This window comes from Phaethon aethereus (assembly GCF_964289735.1).
Source record: "Phaethon aethereus genome assembly, chromosome: 4".
NCBI classification, from domain to species: Eukaryota; Metazoa; Chordata; class Aves; order Phaethontiformes; family Phaethontidae; genus Phaethon; species Phaethon aethereus.
The window spans coordinates 11,366,042-11,386,160 of record NC_138578.1 but is presented as its reverse complement, the minus strand read 5'-3'; positions in this window follow the sequence as shown (position 1 = coordinate 11,386,160).

The following is a 20,119-nucleotide window of genomic DNA, read 5'->3' as shown; positions in this document are numbered from 1 at the left end:
TGCATCACATTATTCTACAATATGTTCCAAGGAAAGTAATACACTTCTGATAGAAAAAAATTTAAGTAACAAAACCAAAGTTTTTCAGGCTTCAAGTTTCTCTCATTTTATCTATGTCTTCGCTCTAAAGACACTAGCCAAATAGCATCCATATACCCATAAAAGACCTTTGAGAAGGCAATTTTCAGCCCTTCAAATATTTTTACAGCTTCTTTTTCCAAATATCCTCCAATCTTCAACAACTTTAATGAGCTGTAGTCCCCTGTATATATTAAGACACCAATTTTGGTTTCACTACTGCTTCTTCCCACTCTTGTTTACCTGTTTAGTCTTCAGGGTACGCTAGTTTTGGCTGGGATAGAGTTAATCTTCTTCATAGTAGCTAGTATGGGGGCTGTGTTTTTGATTTGTGCTGAAAACAGTGTTGATAAAATACAGGGATGTTTTTGTTATTGCTGAGCAGTGCTTACATAGAGTCAAGGCCTTTTCTGCTTCCCACCCCACCAGCAAGTAGGCTGGGGGTGCACAAGAAGTTGGGAGGGGACACAGTTGGGACAGCTGACCCCAACTGAGCAAAGGGATATTCCATACCATATGATGTCATGCTCAGTATATAAAGCTGGGGGGAAGGCTGAGGGCTGGAGGGGATGCTGCTCAGGGACTGGCTGGGCATCTGTCAGTTGGTGGTGAGCAATTGTTTTCATTTGCATCACTTGTGTCTCTTGGGTTTTATTTCTCTAATTTTCATTTTTGTTACAATTATTGTCATTATGATTTTACATCAGTTATTAAACTGTTCTTATCTCAACCCACAAGTTCTCACTTCTACCTTTGATTCTTTTCCCCCATCCCACTGACACATGGAGTGAGCAGGCAGCTGTGTGGGGCTTAGTTGCTGGCTGGGGTTAAACCACAACACAGGGGATAGTATCAGTTGCCTTAGCTACTGTGCACTCCATCCAAGTTACTTATTCAGCACGATGCCAAAAAATTTGAGACTCATAATTTACTGAAATGTTCTCCCATCCAAAAGAATAATTTCCATAGGCTTGGTGTTAGTTTACTTTCTTCCTTACTTGCCACAACTGCAAACAGAGGTCATTTGAACAGGACCAGCTTTTGCACATTGCTCAGTATAACAGGTACCCATGAAAAATGACATTAAAAACACTTTAGAGCTCTAAAGAATTAGAAGCCTTCCATTTTTTTCTACCAGCCTTCTGTCTTCTCTGCCAAAAGACCATATCTAGTGTTGAAGATTCAGTTGGAGTTTCATGGTTACATCCGCAACCAGTTACTTCTGGAGTTCCTTCTTTTTCCAGAACCTCCATGACAGCTGCTAACAGCCCTTCTTTTGTGATCATAGAAGTGAAAACCTAAACTGCTTCACATGCTTTCAAATTCTAGTCCGTTGGTGAATTGTTTAATACTGAATTACAAAAGTCAATTGTGTTTTAATACAAAGCACATTCAGTATTACTGCACAAGTCTCATAATTCGTGTGCATTCAAACTAGTAGCAGACATGATCTTAAGACTATATGGTATAGTGTGTGCATCTTATGTCTGGAAGCAATGTATTACCTGTTCGTGGGCTAACTGAATGGAACGGAATTTTTTTTTTTTTTAGAAGAGATAGCACACAATGGCATTATCCTCAAAACCATAGTATAACTACATCTTCAGTGAAGATGCATTTTTGTTAACAATTGTAAGATACATTATTAAAAAGTATACAGAATGTTAGATGTCGAGTAGAAGAGAAACAAAGTAACTGCAACTGGAAGTACTTTAGCTATACTAAGTGTAAAATTCTCCCTACATTAACATGGCTGAGAAGTAAGGCCCCATGGCAACAAAATTCCTTAGATTAGCCGTGACATTCCAGCCAAGCCCAGACTAAAGTTCTTTTTTCTTGCCCTAGCTATGGAAACACTGCCTTCCACACCAACAATACAGATCTATATGATGTTTAAATATAAAGCACCATAAGCTAGCGTCACATCTTGGCTGTTTGGTGGCTTCCAGCAGGAAACTCAACTGACACGATTCCATGTCCACTTCAAAAACACACTGCTTTGACTAGATCTAATTGACAGATGTCAGCAGAGTTAACAATAGCCTGATAGAATCATCGACATAGTTTTCCCCACTTTGATTATTAATGAGACTGTACACATACACACGTGTATATAAATGTGAATAGATACAGATGTGTGTACAGGAGCACAAAAATGCTCCGGTCCTTACGCCAGCTAGATACAGGTTTCACTTCATACATTCAACCCATCTGCCAACAGACTTCAGACTCTAAGTTTTTATTAACTTAATAGGAAGTGACATCTTTGAAGATGTCAAAGCAGAACTCTTTATGGGCAATGTAAAAAGCAAGCAATTAATATGCAGATAACAATTGGCACTAGATATAGAAAGTACGGACAAATGGAGACTTTTTGGCCTTCCTTTTCCTTTTTTTTGGTGGTTCCAGTAGTAGCTAGAGATAATTTCTGTATTTTATAGCAATACCACAAGCCACAGGATAATCTTAACCAACTGGTCCATAAGCAAATACATAGATTATTCTTTCAGCCTTTCATAGATAGATCATTGAAATTATATCTTCATACTGCATTATGATAGACTATACTGTTTCAACATGGTTAGTAAGGCAATCCAAGAGATCCCACTTTATCCTCATATCTGCAGGAATAACTGTCTGACACAGATAGCAAAGATATCATGACCCATATTCTTCCATAATGGTGTCAGATGACAGGAAAAGTAGACGAGAACTGTTTTCTGAAATGGTTTTGAACTCTACTCTAGGATTCTTTCTTTGTCATGGTCGCTTTCATATCAGGCCTGCACCATGTCCTTACCAATAATCAAAATTCACTAACAGAAGAAAAATTGTAGTGGACTGAAAAAATGGTAACAGCAGTCTGATACTACCAGTATTTTAGCCATGTCCTGAAGACCTGTTTGAGATAAGCTTCCAATAGATGTTCATTAACTGCTCTGTTTCCATTTCATTTCCTGATTGATAATCTATGTCTGAATTGCAGAAGCACTAAAGAAAAAATATAACGCTTATTAAATTGGGGCACCAAATTACTGCATGTGAAGAACTCAAGCTACACTGAAGTTGGCAAAAAAAGCCTGTAAGTAAATTACAAATTGTCTAAAGAACAGTACATGACAAGTAGGTATCAAGGTACAGGCCAAGCATTCTCCTAAAGACAATGTGACAAAAAAATTCTAATATTTTTTCAATAGAAGAATACAGAGTTCTTTCCCAGAAGGGGAAGGGGTTGCAGAGGCAAAAAATAGCAGTGGCTTGTATGCCCATAATTAAAGCATATACTACATACACATGTGGAATACATTAAAGCTGCACAGCCAGCCTCCATTTTAACAACCCATAAATCTAGGACTGTTGACTTTGCAACCTCAGGAACGTGCTTTTAACAAATTGTGCACATGTACCCGAATGCATGTTATTTATCTTACCTATGGAGGAAGTATATATGACCTCATGCTCCAACATAGCCATTGTATTTGCAGGCGTTTACAAGTGGTGAAGCAATGTGTGATATTTTACACAGAAGTGTTATTTTAGGGCATTGCAGGGAATTTATATGCATACATGCATGTGTATCTCTGCATACAGGCATGCTGGTAGATGTTCTTAAATCACAAGCTATTAAACTACATTTAATAAGATAACTGGAATTGCATCACAAGTCAAGATGCAGTTATTAGAAATAAAATTAAAAAGTCATAATTTTCCAGAGTTTCTTGAATCATCCAGAACACTTTTCTTGATTTTTGAAATCAGACACCTCTGATTTTGTAGAAACCTGTTTGTTTTCTTTTAAAAGAAGAAAACACCTATAAATTAAAGTTACTACTCAATGAATCACAAGATTTTATTTTATATCATCAATTATCTAATTGCCATTTAACTATTCAGTGTTCAGGCTATTTTAAAAATGTCAAATAGCAGTAATGAGTGGGACCAGTGGCTTCAGGGCACTCAGCAAGGTAGTTAAAAGGTCAATTTAGATTATAACATTGTTCCATAGTTTACCATATACTTTATATAATGTATGCACATACACACACAGTCATACACTAGAATTTAAGGCAAGTCCTGAACTTTTTAAAGCAAGCTTTCAGAGACTGAAAGCAAGACATATCTTTTCATAGGTAGGTTTGAGTGACAAATATATAAAATCCCTCTCCGTTTAAGTTATACTATGTAACACCATTCTGTAAGTGACAAGGCATGGAGTTTAACTTGAAGAGCTCAGAAGTTATAACAACCCACACTGATCTGAAGAGAACTGTATTCTAGGGAAACCTTTCCACATTTGATACCTTTCTGCCGGCTGTACCCCTGTGGCAGTGAAGGGCTTTGTCCATGAGGTCTTCACCAACCCAGTTTTATCCTGCAATATTCTTTGCCCCATTTTGTCTCAGAATAATTAAAAATAGCCTGTCTCTATAGCATCATTTTTTGTTTACAGTGGTAAGAAACAGGAAACTGCTGAGGCCATTCATAAATTTACATGTAAAATAACTGCTAGAATACTGAAATAAAGCATAATTTTTCTATCATCAAATACATGTTCTATAAGAGACAAAGCAAGAACATCACAACAGATTTTCGTAAAATGCTGTTTTCTACAGCTGATGTGGAAGTTCAGATACATTAAAAGAAATCAAAGCTCCATGTTATCATTTGACATATTGTTATTACTAATCATCCTCAGCTGCACTAATATTTTGCTTTGGGAGAAAATATTTTCTCCCAAATTCATTAATCTTTTATATCCTATACTCAAGACTTTTTTCTAAGCCAGGAAGACACATTTTGCTAAATAGTCTTTATCTAAGATTCATCCAGATGATTCATTAGAAACACAATGCACAGATCCTAAAAGTCTATGACAAGCCTTACACCAACTTGAGCTTGGATGGTATTGAGGTTGAGGTCTGTATCTAGCTTCAGACTCTAGACTGTAGATATACACACCTTAGTTTGTCACCCTATGTTCTCTTTATGGTCAAAAGAGGAGAGAAAAATAGACTTTATAGCATAGCTCATTTGACCACAGAATAAACATCTCGAATAGGGAAGATAACTTATGCCATGGTATGGGCCTACTCCCCCCTCCCCCCCGCCATTGGTCCTACAGGGAGTTTTGGGCAACCAGTTGCACTCCAGAAGTCCCAGCTAACGTAAAAACTCCTTTCTGTGTACTCAAGTAGGACAGATTAGGCAAATTAAAAGACAGATACAGATATTTTGGAGCCAAGTTCCTTCAGTCAGTTAAAATTAGAAGATAAACCAGCAATGCTGGGAATGCCAATGGCCATGATTTTGCTTGAGTCACAGACACCTGGTTATGGACTAGAAGAAATCCTCAAGTTCAATACAAGCATTATATAATCCTCATGCTCTCTTTGTCCAGATTCCACTATAAGAAGTGGCATCAAATAAATGTAGGTGGAAAGTTATTAGACAGCTGAAATTATGCATTGCATCACTGTCAACAGCAATTTAACTTGGCTCAAGGGCAGAAACTTAAAATTATTTTCAAACAGAAAAAAATGCATTCTAAAAAAAGCACCGAGAAATCCACGCTTTCCAGAAAAGTGTATGTTTTAAAATTTGTTTAGTCAAGTATGTCAACTCAGTGACATTACTACTGCGTAATCTTTGCAGCAAAAGAGAATTACAACATAATATATATTATACAACCTTGTGCTATATTTTGTCCACACACATTAGAACTAGCCTCCCAAAAATAGAATCACAGAACAAATCAGTACCTGCAAGAAAAAAGGAATCTTAAAAGCTGTTTTGAAATAAATTTAGATTATTCCAATACATTATATTGTTACATCATTTAAAGGCTGCACTTTAGCATGATACAGTTAACTCACTGATGACTTTAACTGGTTTTGCAAACACTAATTTATCTGAAAAAGTCTGAATCTGGACAATGTGAGCTTTTACTTATGAATGATGACTGACATACCCATTAAAAAAATAAAGATGCTTATCTTTGTTTTTCTTTTGATTGGTTGTGTTTTCTTTTTAAAACATGTGCTTCACGTTCACAAGCTAGAATAAAACAAATGGCAGCTTCTGCTAGATGCAGCGGTACTGTTACATCACCAACACAAAGCCATCACACTGCCTGACACTATTCATAAGAAGTGTCATCTGTGCTGAGGGGCCCTAGAGTGAACCTTAGGATTGTGTCAGGCCTGGATTAACCTACACTGACAACTGCATGTAGAAAGCTAGTAAAATGTCTGTTTATACCTGGCTCAACCACAGTCAGATTCTCATTGCTCATGCATTAAAGTTAGTTTCTGTAAATAATTAAACCTGTAAAATTATTCTTTATTAAAAGATACTCAGTTTCGTATTCTTTCTGAAATTGCATACTGTAATACTTTGTCTTCAAGATGGCTGAAGAAACAAAGGAAGAAACATACTATTCTTATCCACATTACAAAAAAGCTATTAGATGCTCTACTCACCTCAGATTTCCCGCATATAGGTCATTCTTCATTTAAACTAACTTTAATAAATTATTATGAGGAAATACTATTACTCTTCTGAATAACAATAAATGAAAGTATTATGCTTCAGGGTAGACTATTTTTTTGTTCTTGATAAATATGCAGCATTAGCAACTACAAAGTCATTACATGTTTTATTGTTTTTGAAAGCTAAGGATCGAATGCAATCACAAAATGACAGAGGAATCTGCTGGAAACCTTTCAAGTCGTGAAGGTAGTGTCAGATGCCTCTATCCATCATATAACTGATGAAGATGGTATTGTAGCCACTGACCCAGTTGCTAAATTAGTCCTCAGAGTAAAATGCATTTATAATCAGTTAAGAGTCCAAATTCTGTAAGAGGAATTAATTGTCCTTTAGTAAGAAAGGATTGATGTTTTGGCTCTAATTTCTGGAGCCTTTTTTCTTTTAATGAGGCTCATCCTTTTTATATGCATGTCTATCATGATTTTTACCCTGGAATAGTACTTTTTGAAAATGCACAAACATTATCAGTGCACAAAACAATACAACACCTAAAGAACAAGACTGCTTGAACTGCTTCCCTCAGAGCAGAAGACTCAGCAGCTTTCTTAAATGACTAAAAGCCCAAGAACACCCCTCCTTTTTTGACCTGCCTTTTTGCCTATTTGAGAAGTGCCTCAGCCCAAATTCCAGTGGTTTAGCAACTACTCAAAGCTAATTCCAAAGCCTGAGTACACCTTTGGCTACTGCTAAGCTGTGGGCAGTGTTTCCCGCAGTAAGGTTGCGGCTCTGACTCCAGCAAGCCCGCATCCAGGCTATGGCTGAAGCACACTGCAGCTCCCTCCAGCTCGTTTGCCCAGATTTCCTTTCCTTGTGCCCAGGTCTCTCCTCAGTATGGAATGGATGCGGGAAGCACCTGGGACACATGACTAGATGGAGAGCTGAGGAGTGCTCCAAGTCCTGACCCTGGAAGCGTACAACATGTAGCTGTGCTCACGCTATGCAGGGGATGAGCCTGGAGCAGGACAAATTTCTCCCCCCAGCCCAGTTACTAGACCATGAAAGCAGCCTAGTGTACTGGGCCCTGATTTCAGGAGTATTTATGATTTCTATCCAGCAGCTATTTGACAACATGCATAACCAGTTCTGAAAAAGCCTACTCCTCAAAGCAAAACCTGCAGTTTCTAGCCTTTGCTAGGCTAGAAAGTCATCTTTCACCTGATGCTTCTCCTAGCCTCACAATGCTTCTCCAGCTTCACTGGCTGAAGACCAGCAGTTTCTACAGTAGCAAGCACTCACTGGTTAGCAGTTGGCAACATCCCTCAGAGCAGGTAAAAGTCTCACCTATGAACATCTTTCCTGGAGGAACAAGAACCAGCAAAGAGAGATGCAAAACTTCAGAAGAAGAAACTTTTCCTAGCAAAGTCTAAAGAATTACTCAGTACAACATCACCATATTCTGTTCTTATTCCTGTGCCTGAGTTGTCATCTCTTCTTCACACAGATAGTATAATTGATTCCTGTGCAGAAACCTCCTCATACTGAAAGAGTGAAGAATTAGGCCAAACTGACTCCAGGAATACACAGATGCAGCAGCTTTATCCAACAGAAAAAAATGGTTTTAGAAGACAGTCAGCACTACCCCACAATCACAGTTTAAATGTTAGTGGTTGAACTCATGAAAGGCTAAACAACAGTTAATTTGCAGTTTTTCTACTTTCTTTGTAAAATAAGTCCACAACTAATCTCTACTGTGAGGCTTAAAAGCAGTTTATCTCCCACCCACATACTATTTCTTTGATAGCATTTGGTCACACCCTTCACAAAGGTTGTTTGCATTTGATTTATGTAAATCCCAAATTGTTGGCTTCGTTCATATCACCTGCTTAGGAAGTCTATGAAGTGTTGCATTTAAAAATGAAACAGGCATACATTTTCTGTAACTGATTATAACAAAAGCAGACCAAAATTACTTTCTTCTGCAATATTCTATAGACACCAAGTGGAATTAAATCCTGATGTTCTACCACACTTAAAGTATTAACTAGTAAACTGGCTTCTGGCTGGACCTTACTGTCATTTCAAGTCAGGTATGCATAAAAAGAAGTTATTTGATTATGCTGAGAATGTAACTAGCTCCATTTACACCACTTTGAGAGTCACATTGCCCTAGTGTTTTCTTTAGAGTACAAGGAAAAAAAAGAGTAACTACTATGTACTTCGGTATGCTAACACAGTATTTTATATATAGACACTATATATTGGTAAATGTTATATATAAATACATACACATTATAGGGCATAATACAGAATATAATATTTAATATATACTGCAATTTATAGTGTAGATCAGAACAGATCTGTTCTGCAGAAAACTGAAATAGTTCTTAACTTTCCAGACTCAGCTTTCAGCATACTGTGATTTCAGCACCTCTGTGTCCTCTTCCGTTTTTCACACTTTGCTTTGGAGAGCTATATTATGGCTGAATTTAAACAGACATACAGCTTCAGTTATAAGTTAGATTCTCCAACTGTAAATCTAATTTTGTACCTAGTCTTACAGAATTGTTGAAGTGAATGTAAATATTTGAAACAAACTAAGAGCAAAACTAACATTCAAGTTCCCTTTACCTGTCAAAGGGGCACAAACAAACTCAAAGCTACATCTTGCCAAGAGGCTCCTGCATTTGTATTGAATACAACACTGGAAATATGAAATACCCTGCAGAATCTTACAACTGCAAAATAGCAAAGGTTAATTCAGAACTTATTAATGGTCCAAAGAAAACAGCACAGTATTACTGAACAGGATGAATGTCAGAACGGGATTTCAAGAACAAGCCAGCCCATTCCACTACAGTATACAACTGTACAAATCTGGGAATTAATGCTAGCCTTGGTGACCTGTCTTATAACTCTTTAGACCAATAACCTATGAAGCTGGCAACATATTAAGCAGTTTCCTGTGTACAGACATTAAACCACAGCAACTAGCTTTAGCTGTGTTACTCTGGAGAGCGAAGAAGGATCTCTCAAGACTCAGGCCTGGTTTTAGTGCGTATTTTCAGTTATTGACTAGCCTTCTGGTTCATAACAGTCCCTGACCTTCCTGGAGAAGTCAGGTACCGGCTATATGCTGCCTCAACATTCAGCACACTGAAAACAGAATTGAGAAGCTGGCAATGTCACAAGTGCTGCGTTCAGTGATCTTCAGTGCCATCTGGCCCAGAATCCCTTCACAGCCTTTTGTTTCTATATCTTGTGTGACAAAAAGAGATCACTGCAGTGCTACTGATACTCTCTCACAACTCTTCACCAACTTGATTCTGTGTCTGTAAGGAAGAGTCAGAGCAGAAAACCAGCACACTGAAGATGAATGTATCATCTTTACTACCCAGCCACACAAGTGGCCAATGCTCAGCAACTGAATCCTTTTGTTAGAATACTACATTCAAAATTTAAGAAAAATATCATTATGCATCATCAAGCCCAACTACAAGACAGTTAGTTTTCTACTATCAAACCACAAATCCAACAGACAGCTCTGGCAATTTGGAGTAGGGCACAACTCACCCCCTCTTAGATTCTAGTCTATTCAAGCGGGCATGCGTTTGCTTTACGTGCACCACAGAAAAGCACGATACTGGATTCCTGAGCAGTATATTGGAGAAGTTTACACAGGTATTAAGCAACTGTTCTAAAGGCATTATGAGCTCCTGCACTCTGTTATTCTGCACCTTTCTATGCATGCCCAGTGTGAGAAAAATTTGCACGTGGAAAGTTAAGCTCTGAGGTGACTGGAAGTTGTTGATGCATTACTAGACGCCTTACTCCTCTGAGAACAATCCTGATCTGCTTGCCAAGGCTGCCCTTCTGGATACCAGGAGAACATTCACAAATAAAGAATTCATACAGCAGACTGCAGGTATAAACATCTTGGAACCATTGGTAGTAGAACTACTCTGAAAAACCCAAACACACACAATCTATATTATTGGAAATGCCATACTCCGTATGTTTGATCATGGACTGCAAGTTAACATTAATGCTTCTGGATTCCTACCAAACAAAGTTAAAGCCCTTCTTAACAAGATTAGGCACACTATTCCAAAAGGGAGGTGCTTGGACTGTATGTAAAAAACACAAGGAAGCAAGACTTTTATCCATGCTTAGAAGAGCCATCTACTATTAAAGACTTAGCAAGCGCTACAAGTAAGTTTCTATCGTGTATCTTATTCATGAAAAATATACATAGTGGTGGTAGAAGCATATGGAAAAAATAGCAGCAAATTTACCCTTAATGATATGAAAAGGATATAACCTGCCTAAGAATGGATTCTTTGCAATAAACTTCAACAAAAAATCCTTACACAGAAACGTTATCATGATTCACTTTGAATTCACAAAGAATCCTAAATAGAGTATCATACACACAGTCACATTTCAATCAATTCCTGCATGACTCATGCTCAGCATTTTAGGGTACTGAGTAATTGGCATAAAGGTAAAAAATTTAAATTGAAGGAAAAACAACACACATACAAAGCTCTACTTCCCCCCCCGCCCTCTCCCAAGGCAAATCCCAGAAGTAAAATAAAACTATTACATTTGGACTCACAGCTTCCAAAGTATCAGAACTTTCTGAACTCATTTGGTAAGGTTCAAAGCACAGGTCAGCTGACAGGCCTCCCTGGTACATTCAGAATAAAGAGACCCATTAAATAAGACGAAAGACAGTTCCAAGACTCAGTTCCAACACATATCATTTTGAGTACACATTGTTCCCTAAGCCTAATTGCCTGAAAACAGCAATAATGTGTTGAGATAGCCGTTGCACAGCCATGCAGCAACTTCACCATCCTGAGCCACCTCCAAACACTACTGCGGCAGCAGAGGGGAGACAAGATTGGTGATCAATCCTTCAGGTTGGCAGGATTTTCTGTTGCAGTAACAGGGAGTGTTGAGACAGGGTTTTTTTTTATTATTAACAGCCTACCTCTGTGCACACATAAGACATTTTTTAACAGCTGGATGATAGCATGATAAGTCAAGTTGTAGAATTCATTAAAGGGAAGTAATGCAAATGGAGAGCTCTGAGGGAGTATGAGCTCACTACAGTTATCTTGGGGAGTTTGGTAATAGAAATTTATTTGTGAGCTTTTCAGAGGGAATTAAGTTTTTCCTTTTATAATCTGATGTGGTGGTTAAGATGGGCTTTGCATAGGGCCTCAGTTCAGCTGCTTAGAATTGCCCTGTTTAAGAAATGCATTAACTTGGGGAACTAAATGACATGGTATCGGTTCAACATCCGGAAACAGCCTTACTACCGCACTTGCAGAACTCACTGAGCTTGCTCCCAGAAGAATGACATTGCCATCACTGTAAGAACCACTCATTTAGAAGGGGCAATACTAGCAAGAGACTGACAAAAAGGGAGAATCTAAGAGTGTGGCATAAACACAATGAGGCACAAGTAAAAACGTTATTGCCATGCTCACTTAGCTTGTATAAGCATTTGAAACAATGTACTCTTAGTAATTAATATTTTATAGCATTGCTTAGGATCACATACTCACACCGGTTCCTGCACTCACACCTATACAGAGGAGCAAGCTTTCTGGGCTCAGTTTAAACTATTTCTTCTCCCGCAGCTACAGATCTTCACATACTACTAAAAGACAGCCTGCCTAAATATAGTTGAAATTCTCTGCCCCATAAGGTGAGCTCAGGGAGGATATGGCTATAAGAAAAATCTTCAGTTGAATCGAATTCTTTAGCATGATTTCTGAAAGTTAATATTTGGTACCGGGAGCGCCACAAACAAACCACCACATTATTCTTCTCTAGATGAGCCATCAAAAAGGTTAAATTTCTAATCACATAACCCAAACCAACAATTACTACCTGAAGAAAACTTCCCTTTTGTCCCTTCTTAGCTATGAAACATATTTATCCAATTATTCAAAGCAGTATGTAGTACACAATATCCACTGAGATTGTTTATATCTAGGTGTTCTGCCTAGATATATTTATATTACATAAATATTAGACATATATAATATATAGCTAGAAACTTTATCTCTAGAGTGCTCTGCCTTCCATGTTCACTCCTGCAGTTTTTGTAATGCTTATCGTCTCTTGTATCATTAAGAAATCTAAATGAAAGAAAAATAGGGGCTTTTTTGGAAAGTCTTTCAGTAACACCAGTAAAAACTGAGGGTGCACAGAATACAACGAAACAGAGCCCTAAATTCCAACATTCTGTAAAAAGTGAGCTTTAAAGGAGCTGGAGATAGATATGCCCCGACTGTCCCAATACTGCCTTGGGCAGGTGGACCTTTCTTTTCCAGCCTGTTGCAATTGCAGCTGTCATTTTCCTTAAGTTTCAGACCTGAATTCTGGACCACCTAGTACTGCATATTAGCTTTTTAGTAACTTCTAAAACAACCTTTTTAAATAAAATATTAATTTTTTTTTAAGAAATATCACACTATAACCCAATTGTAAGTCTAGAAGTTAAAAGGACTCCGAAAACTAAGTTCATTAGGTTTTAGCTTTCTTTTTAACGTAGATTAGGTCAACACATCATGCAGATGAAGAAATTAGGTCTGATAAGAGTAGACAGATTTTGTCTGGTATCTCCATGCCAGTTTGTGAAGTGTTCACTGTGCACACCCCATTTACTTCAGGTGCCTGAAACCACAGCAGTGGCAGTAGCTACACCTTCCTTGCCTCATCAGGTAACTGCTGAAATAACCCAGGAGTAGTTTAAACACTAAAAAAAACCATCCTGTGGTTTCTATATATGTATTGTATCTACAAACCAATTCCCACTGAACTGACTGGTAACTGGATAATTAAAAAGCTTAATTTTAAGAAATTTAATTAAAAATACATATTTGTCTTGTACAGACTATTAAAATACTACAAGTTCTGAGTATAAAGATTTTAGTGACAATAGTCCAATAGAAGCTCTATGTGTTTTTCACACAAGGGGAGAAAAAAATTTTGAAATTGCATGTGCTTTTTTGGTTTTATTCATTTAATGACAGATGTCAGTGTAATTGATATATTTGGAGGGGGTCTCAAAATCAAACACAATACACTAAAAAGAGGCTTAAGTTAACAGTACATCAGATAGAGAGTCTCTTATGTATTCTTATTGTTCTGTGTGCTTGAAGTAGTATTTAATTACATCTTTATCTAATAGGTGATATTGAAGCCGTGAATTTTAAAACACCATCCACTTCCTACTGCTTTCTCCACACCAGCTACAATTAAATACAACCATCAAGAATCTTTGCAACACGTCCATGAGCAAATTCAGACACTGGAGCTGTATCTTAAAACCTGATATGCATATGTTATGTAAATCTCACTGCTCTCAAACTACATATGCGGGATAACCTGTGGGACTGATAATAGAAAACGGCATCTTTCATTGCTAGGTTGTCAGTTTGAGACTGAGTTACCAGTCACTGTAAGTTATTACCATCTGCTGAAAATTGCATTACATGGTGGCATTCGTCCAGCCTCTGCTGGGCAAATGCTCCTGTAGCAAAACTGACCACAACAGTTGGCACTTAATATGCATGAGTTTTGTTAGCCCCAGCACAAAGGGTGGAAAGCTACTTTTCTGCGCTCTCTTATTCTAAAGGTTTTTCCCCACCTCAGGGTTAGGTTGTAATTCTAAATATGGTGAGTTACACTGTAGCTCCCTATGGACTACTCCCTCTTTGAATAAATCTTAGAACTGCAACAAACATCCAGGGTTCTCAGCCTGCTTGATGTAAGAGCCAATTCATTCACTGTATTCAAAATAAGAGACTCAAACGGTATTTCCATGTCAAAAATCAATTTAAAAAAAAAAAATCAGCATTTCACACCTTAATTTCACTGCTAAAATTCTCATTTATGAAGTCTTGCTTAATTTCAGAGTGTTGACCTGCATTTTTAAGCATCAATAACCAAAACCCTCAGCACCCCCACTTGTTAGCTACTGTTTATGTTCATTCTGTACTTTTCTTACCCATTTATTCATGAAGAGGTTGCAAAGAAAAACTACCATGTGCCCTGAGTTTTGAAGCAATACATACTTGTTTCTCAATCAAGAACAGGCAATTACTTATCCTGCAATATTATTTTTATTCTTTACCTCAGGCTTACACGCTGAAAACTGAATTAACTTGCTAGTGTTTACACTCTGACTTTATTCAAATATACTGTCATGCTGATTTCTACACCTACTAGCAAGAGATTATTTTATGCAACTTCAATTATACATTATGGGTGGGCACAGAGGATTAAAACCGATTGTTTGGTGGGCAGTTCTCCCAGTATGTTAATTTAAAAGATAAGAATATAAAGTGCAAGAGGTCTATTCTAGCTCCTTCAAAAAGCAAGCTTGAAAAATGTACATTGCATTTTTTATTGGGTGAGAGCAAACCACTTTTTTATACAGGTTTTTGATGCATGGCCTAACACAGGCCTCAGCAAAAAGATAGCAAATCTTAGAATTTATTATTGTCAATAGTCTGCATGACCTTTACTTTAACTGCATCTTGGCTGTCAGTAATAATCCAAGGCTGCACTTTCAATGATAGAATGAGAGATTTTGCATATTGAGTCTCTAGGTCTCCTTGAAAGTGTTCAGAAATCACAGTCATTTATTCCTATTGGCAGGGCAAGGTCTATTATGAAAGCTCATTCGTCTTTACTTGAAGATGAAGAGTGGAGAAACTCCATTTTTGCTCTGAATCAAGTACTAACTACTGTAGTTTTCTCAAATAAATCAACAAGGAGGCTTCTGGGTCCAGGGTCCGAAATCTTTTCTCATTCAGGGCACCTGTTCTCTAATGGTTCCCTTCACCTTTGCAGTGTACAATTCTCATAGTAGATAAAATAGCACTTTAACACAGACCTGGGGATTTTACATTCTAACCTTTCTTCGTTTGTGGTTTGTTTTATCTGACAGGTTAGAGAGTTTGCAAGTTCAGAAAGAATCTAGCAAGGATAGGATTGCAAGGGCAATAATAATAAATGATGGGCTTGCACTGGCCTCCTCTCCCCTCAGGTATTTTTAAAGCCAAAAATTACTTAAGCTATGTAAGACATGATATGTGTAGAGCTGCATAATAAAATATACTCAAAAGGTGTCTCAGGCTATGTGCAGATCAACTACAGGTAGTTCTTTGTTGTTTGAGCTGACTGGGTGAGTCAAAGCCAGCCTGGAAGTCATAGAGACGTACTGGCATGACATTATGCACAAGCTGATACATTCCTGCTGTGTAGATAGTCCCATACAATAACTATGCAAATACTATGCACTTTTTAAGAAGAGACTGTGGGAGACAGAAAGAAGGAAACAGAGAAGTTTCCTACAGTGTCTGTAATAAAAACTGCATTTGAATCTCATTTCTTCACTCTCTCCCCAGGTCTTCTACTTCTGGCATCACATAGGAGACCATTCCTGACCTCCAGGGGAGCCCTCTTCAGATCCATGAAGAGAAAAGTTAGGGAAAGGGAAGGAAATGATTCATCATCTGAGAAAACAGCAGCATCCCAAGAGTGCCTAGATCCAAGGTCCTGCAAAAGCAGACAGCTGTTCTCCTGCAGAGTGACTTACTGAAGCCCACTGCGTTCTGCAAAGACTCAATCTGTAACACATGGCAAATAGTGAGATTCTGAACTAAGCTTGAGTTAATTCTTCCACCAGGGTAAATAAAAAAAATACCCCCAAATCCCCTCCTTTTAATTCCCATTTTATGACAATTCATCACAAGGAAAATTCCAAAGGAAACAGGCACAGGAAGCTCCAGTTGCCTGGGTCTGTCACAGCCAGATTTCTAGTGAGGTTGGACAACTCTTTTTCAAAAAAAAGTTTACTCACTAGAACTGTAATTTCAGGTCAACTGATACTATTCACAAATTCATTTAGCACATCACTCCAGTGAACACATATACATCTATACAAAGTGGAAAACTGTCAACAGGAAAGACGGCAAGTCCTATAGGCACGGGAAGAGTTTTCCTTCCCTCTGTAGTTAAAATGCAGGACCCCATGATGCATTTGTTTGGCTTACCATTCTGAGCCTGAATACATAGTCTACAGGATGAGACTGAGTCAATTTTGTACACCGAAAACATCCTGAATACTGCATAAGGAGGACAAGGATGACATTAATACACCTCACATTCTACCCTCTATAAATTGGGCTGCAATTAGGACAGCTGAATTCCTTAAAACAACTCTTTCCCCTGCCCCCATGCCTTAACATTAAGTTGGGAGTTATTACCTCAATAGGCAAAAGCTGAAATTTCACATGCCTTGCCTATTCTGCTTTCTAACCAGCCTCAAAACCTTTGAGAGTAAGAAATCTAGTTGATTCTTGCTGGGCCCCATAACTGCTGGCAGAAGTCCTTCTGTATTTCCACATCATCCTCCATCTTCTTTGTTTGACTTTCAATAAGATTCTTGCCAAATCTGTCTTCCTGCCACTGGTCTTAGGAAAGTCTCCACATCAGAGGCACTCTGAGCTATAGCATCTAGCATATGTATTGTGGGCTGAGGAAGTATCCAACTTCCACAGGATACTTTCTACTGGCTTATAGGCACTATCACATATCCTCAAGCTAGCCTAGTAAGTTCCAATTCATAACTCCTATGTCCTCCAACTACATACAAAGTAATAAATACACACAAGAGGACAGGAGCAATAGGATTTTAAGCTCTCTGATAACATCTATCTTTAAACATAGAAAATAGGAAGTTTCTAATTCTCATCATTAGGAGATAAGCCTCAAACAGGACAGAAAAAAAAAAATGAGGTCATGGAGTCTGCCAGAGTCTGATGACATCCTGAAACAATTCAGCAAATTCCCAAGAAACCCAAATAATTCTGTTATGCCAAGAAGTCCAAAAACATTACCGCAGCACAGCATCTATGTGTAACAGGCCCAAATGACTTCCTCCATTCCTTAGGTTAGCCACTGATTCTTCAGAGAATCAAACCTGTTGAGTCCACTGCTATGTTGGGTTCTCTAGCAGAATCTAGATAATACCAATAAAAATAAACAAACACCCTTACCCTGAAGTTTTTTAGTCATTGCAATCATCTACATCACCCACATACAGAGCATCACAAGATCTTATACAGTCCTCTGAAAAATCCTCAACTCTTTGCCTTTTACCATTTCATAAGACAGGATTTTAACCAATTTGGACTCTCACAATTTCTACTACTATATGCTTTCTAGGTTCAGAGAGCGCAGCACTGTTAGTTTACAGGGTAAAAACTCCTTTTATTCCAAGCTACTTTTTCCCTTTTTCCACATGGCCTGAATGATGGAACATATTAACTCTATCACAGAATGTTTTTCTTCTCTTCTCTACATGTAGAGCCATCTTATTAATAAAAATGTGTGATTACACTAGAGGATACAGTTAGAACGTCAACTTATTTTGCCAATGACCTGGTGAGATATTAAGACATTCACTAAAATGGAATGTTTTCCTAAATCTTTAAACTAAATGTTTTCCCTCGGTGGCAGCGAGTTGTTGTTCCTCTCTCCCCACAACAAAGGAGGAAAACACAGCGATACAGTGCATATAGTATCTGCTGCAGACAACCAATAAACTTTTTTTTTGCCAATTACACACTATTTCCACACTCGACCAGAAGTTTCCAAAACAAACATGTGCATGTTGATACTTTTACTACAACTTCACCCCTTTTGTGTTCAAACATACCACACACCCCCAGTGCTTCCTATTCATATAGGCTACATTCACTTTAAAAGGGTAATCAAGATTCTTAGCCTGTAAAGCCAGCAGCAGAGAAGCACAAAAATGAATCAGTAACCCATTTTACAATCGTAATAAGGAGAGTGGTGTCCCAACCATAAACTCCGATCACCAGTTACAAAATGAATGTTTAAATCCTCTAGTACTAGCAATCTTTCAGTATTTTCATTGCCAGTTTACATTAGAAGAAAGCTAAAAGGCATTAAAACTTACCTTATACTCCTTTGTGAGTAATTATTTTACTTGCTGTAGAATGTAGAGATCATGAGGGGGAGGAGATGGTCTATGCATCACATTTTCAAAAAAAAACTGGCCACAGTGATTGTATTCCTTGCATTTGCATCTATTCTTGTAGCAGAGTACAACTACCTATTGATGGCAGCTTGAGATGCCAGAGTTGAAGCTAATTAAACAGCTAAAAATGAAATTGGCTCTAGGACATGATAAACAAAACAGCAAGTCTCCCCAAGATGCATCCAGTCATGGAATTGGAAGTTAAAAAGAAGTTAACCTTCAGATTTTTTTTTTTTTTAATAATTTTCATACATGCTTTCAGTAGGATTTTGATTTGGGTTTGGTTAGGGCTTTGTAGATATCTTGCACAAAAGATTTAAAGGAAAGGTAGATGTTTCAAAGGAAAAAAAGCGAGGCCCAGTTCTCCAGGTCCTGTCTAGCTCAACGGGACCTCTCCCGCCATCTTCAGTGGGTGCTACACTGGGGCTCAAAAGGAGTTTGGAAAGAATACCACAACGTTCAATTTAAGACAAAACCAAACCCACACACCTTAAACTTGGGTCCAGGTGGCAGGACACTTGCCTGTTGCCTGACGAAATCCTTGGTCGCTCCGTCGCCCTGCAACCGGTTGAAGCCTCACCCCGCAGGGGCGGCGGGCAGCCCCCCGAAATGGCGGGCGGCGGCGGAGGGGGCCGGAGCGGGCACTCCGCCGGGAGGCGCCGCGGCCCTTTTCCCGCCCTCGCCTAGGCCGCCTCTGTAAGCCACCCTTCCTCAACGAAGCGGCCGAGGCCGAAATCAGCACCGCGCCCCACAACGCATCTAAATTGACTTGGAGAAGCGGGCTCGCGGAGAGCGGCTATGCAATACAGCGGAAGGCGAGATCGGCGGGGACGCGCGGCTGTGGCGTTGAGCGCCCCGTACACCAAAGCCCGCCCGGCCTCAGGGAGCCTCGAAGCCCGGCTTATTTCTGCCGTCAGCCGCGGGCACAGGCCCCAAGAGCCGCCCTCGCCAACAAGCCGCCTGCTTGGCGGAAAAAACCCCACAACCTTGCCGGCTCCCCTCGCCCGCAGCGCCCCACAGACGAGGTACCTGAGAGGGGCCCGAAGGGCGGCGGCGGCGAGCTCACCCCATGGCGGCACCCGGGTCCGACGGCTCCAGCCGACAAAGGCGAGGAAAAAAAACAGGCCCAGCCAAGCGACGACTCAGAAGTGAGGGCTAAGGACTCAGAGCTGGGCTGAAATGGCGGCTAGAGGCGGGCAGAGTCCAGGTGTGCCCAGTTAGAGCTGTGAAGGACCATTAAGAGCCGTTAATGTCCCAGGGCCCGGCAACAGGTGGGACCCAAATTGCCCCTAAATGGGCTCTTTATAGTGGAAAAGCCCAGCTAAAAGGGATTTTTCCAATACAGTTGTGTGTCCTCCCCGCCCCCCGAGTAGTTTCTTGGAGGTCTTGTGGCGGTCACCGTCGGTTAGCGCTTTGGGATCGGCAGCGCCGGTACCTGCCTGGTGCTAGAGAGGAAGG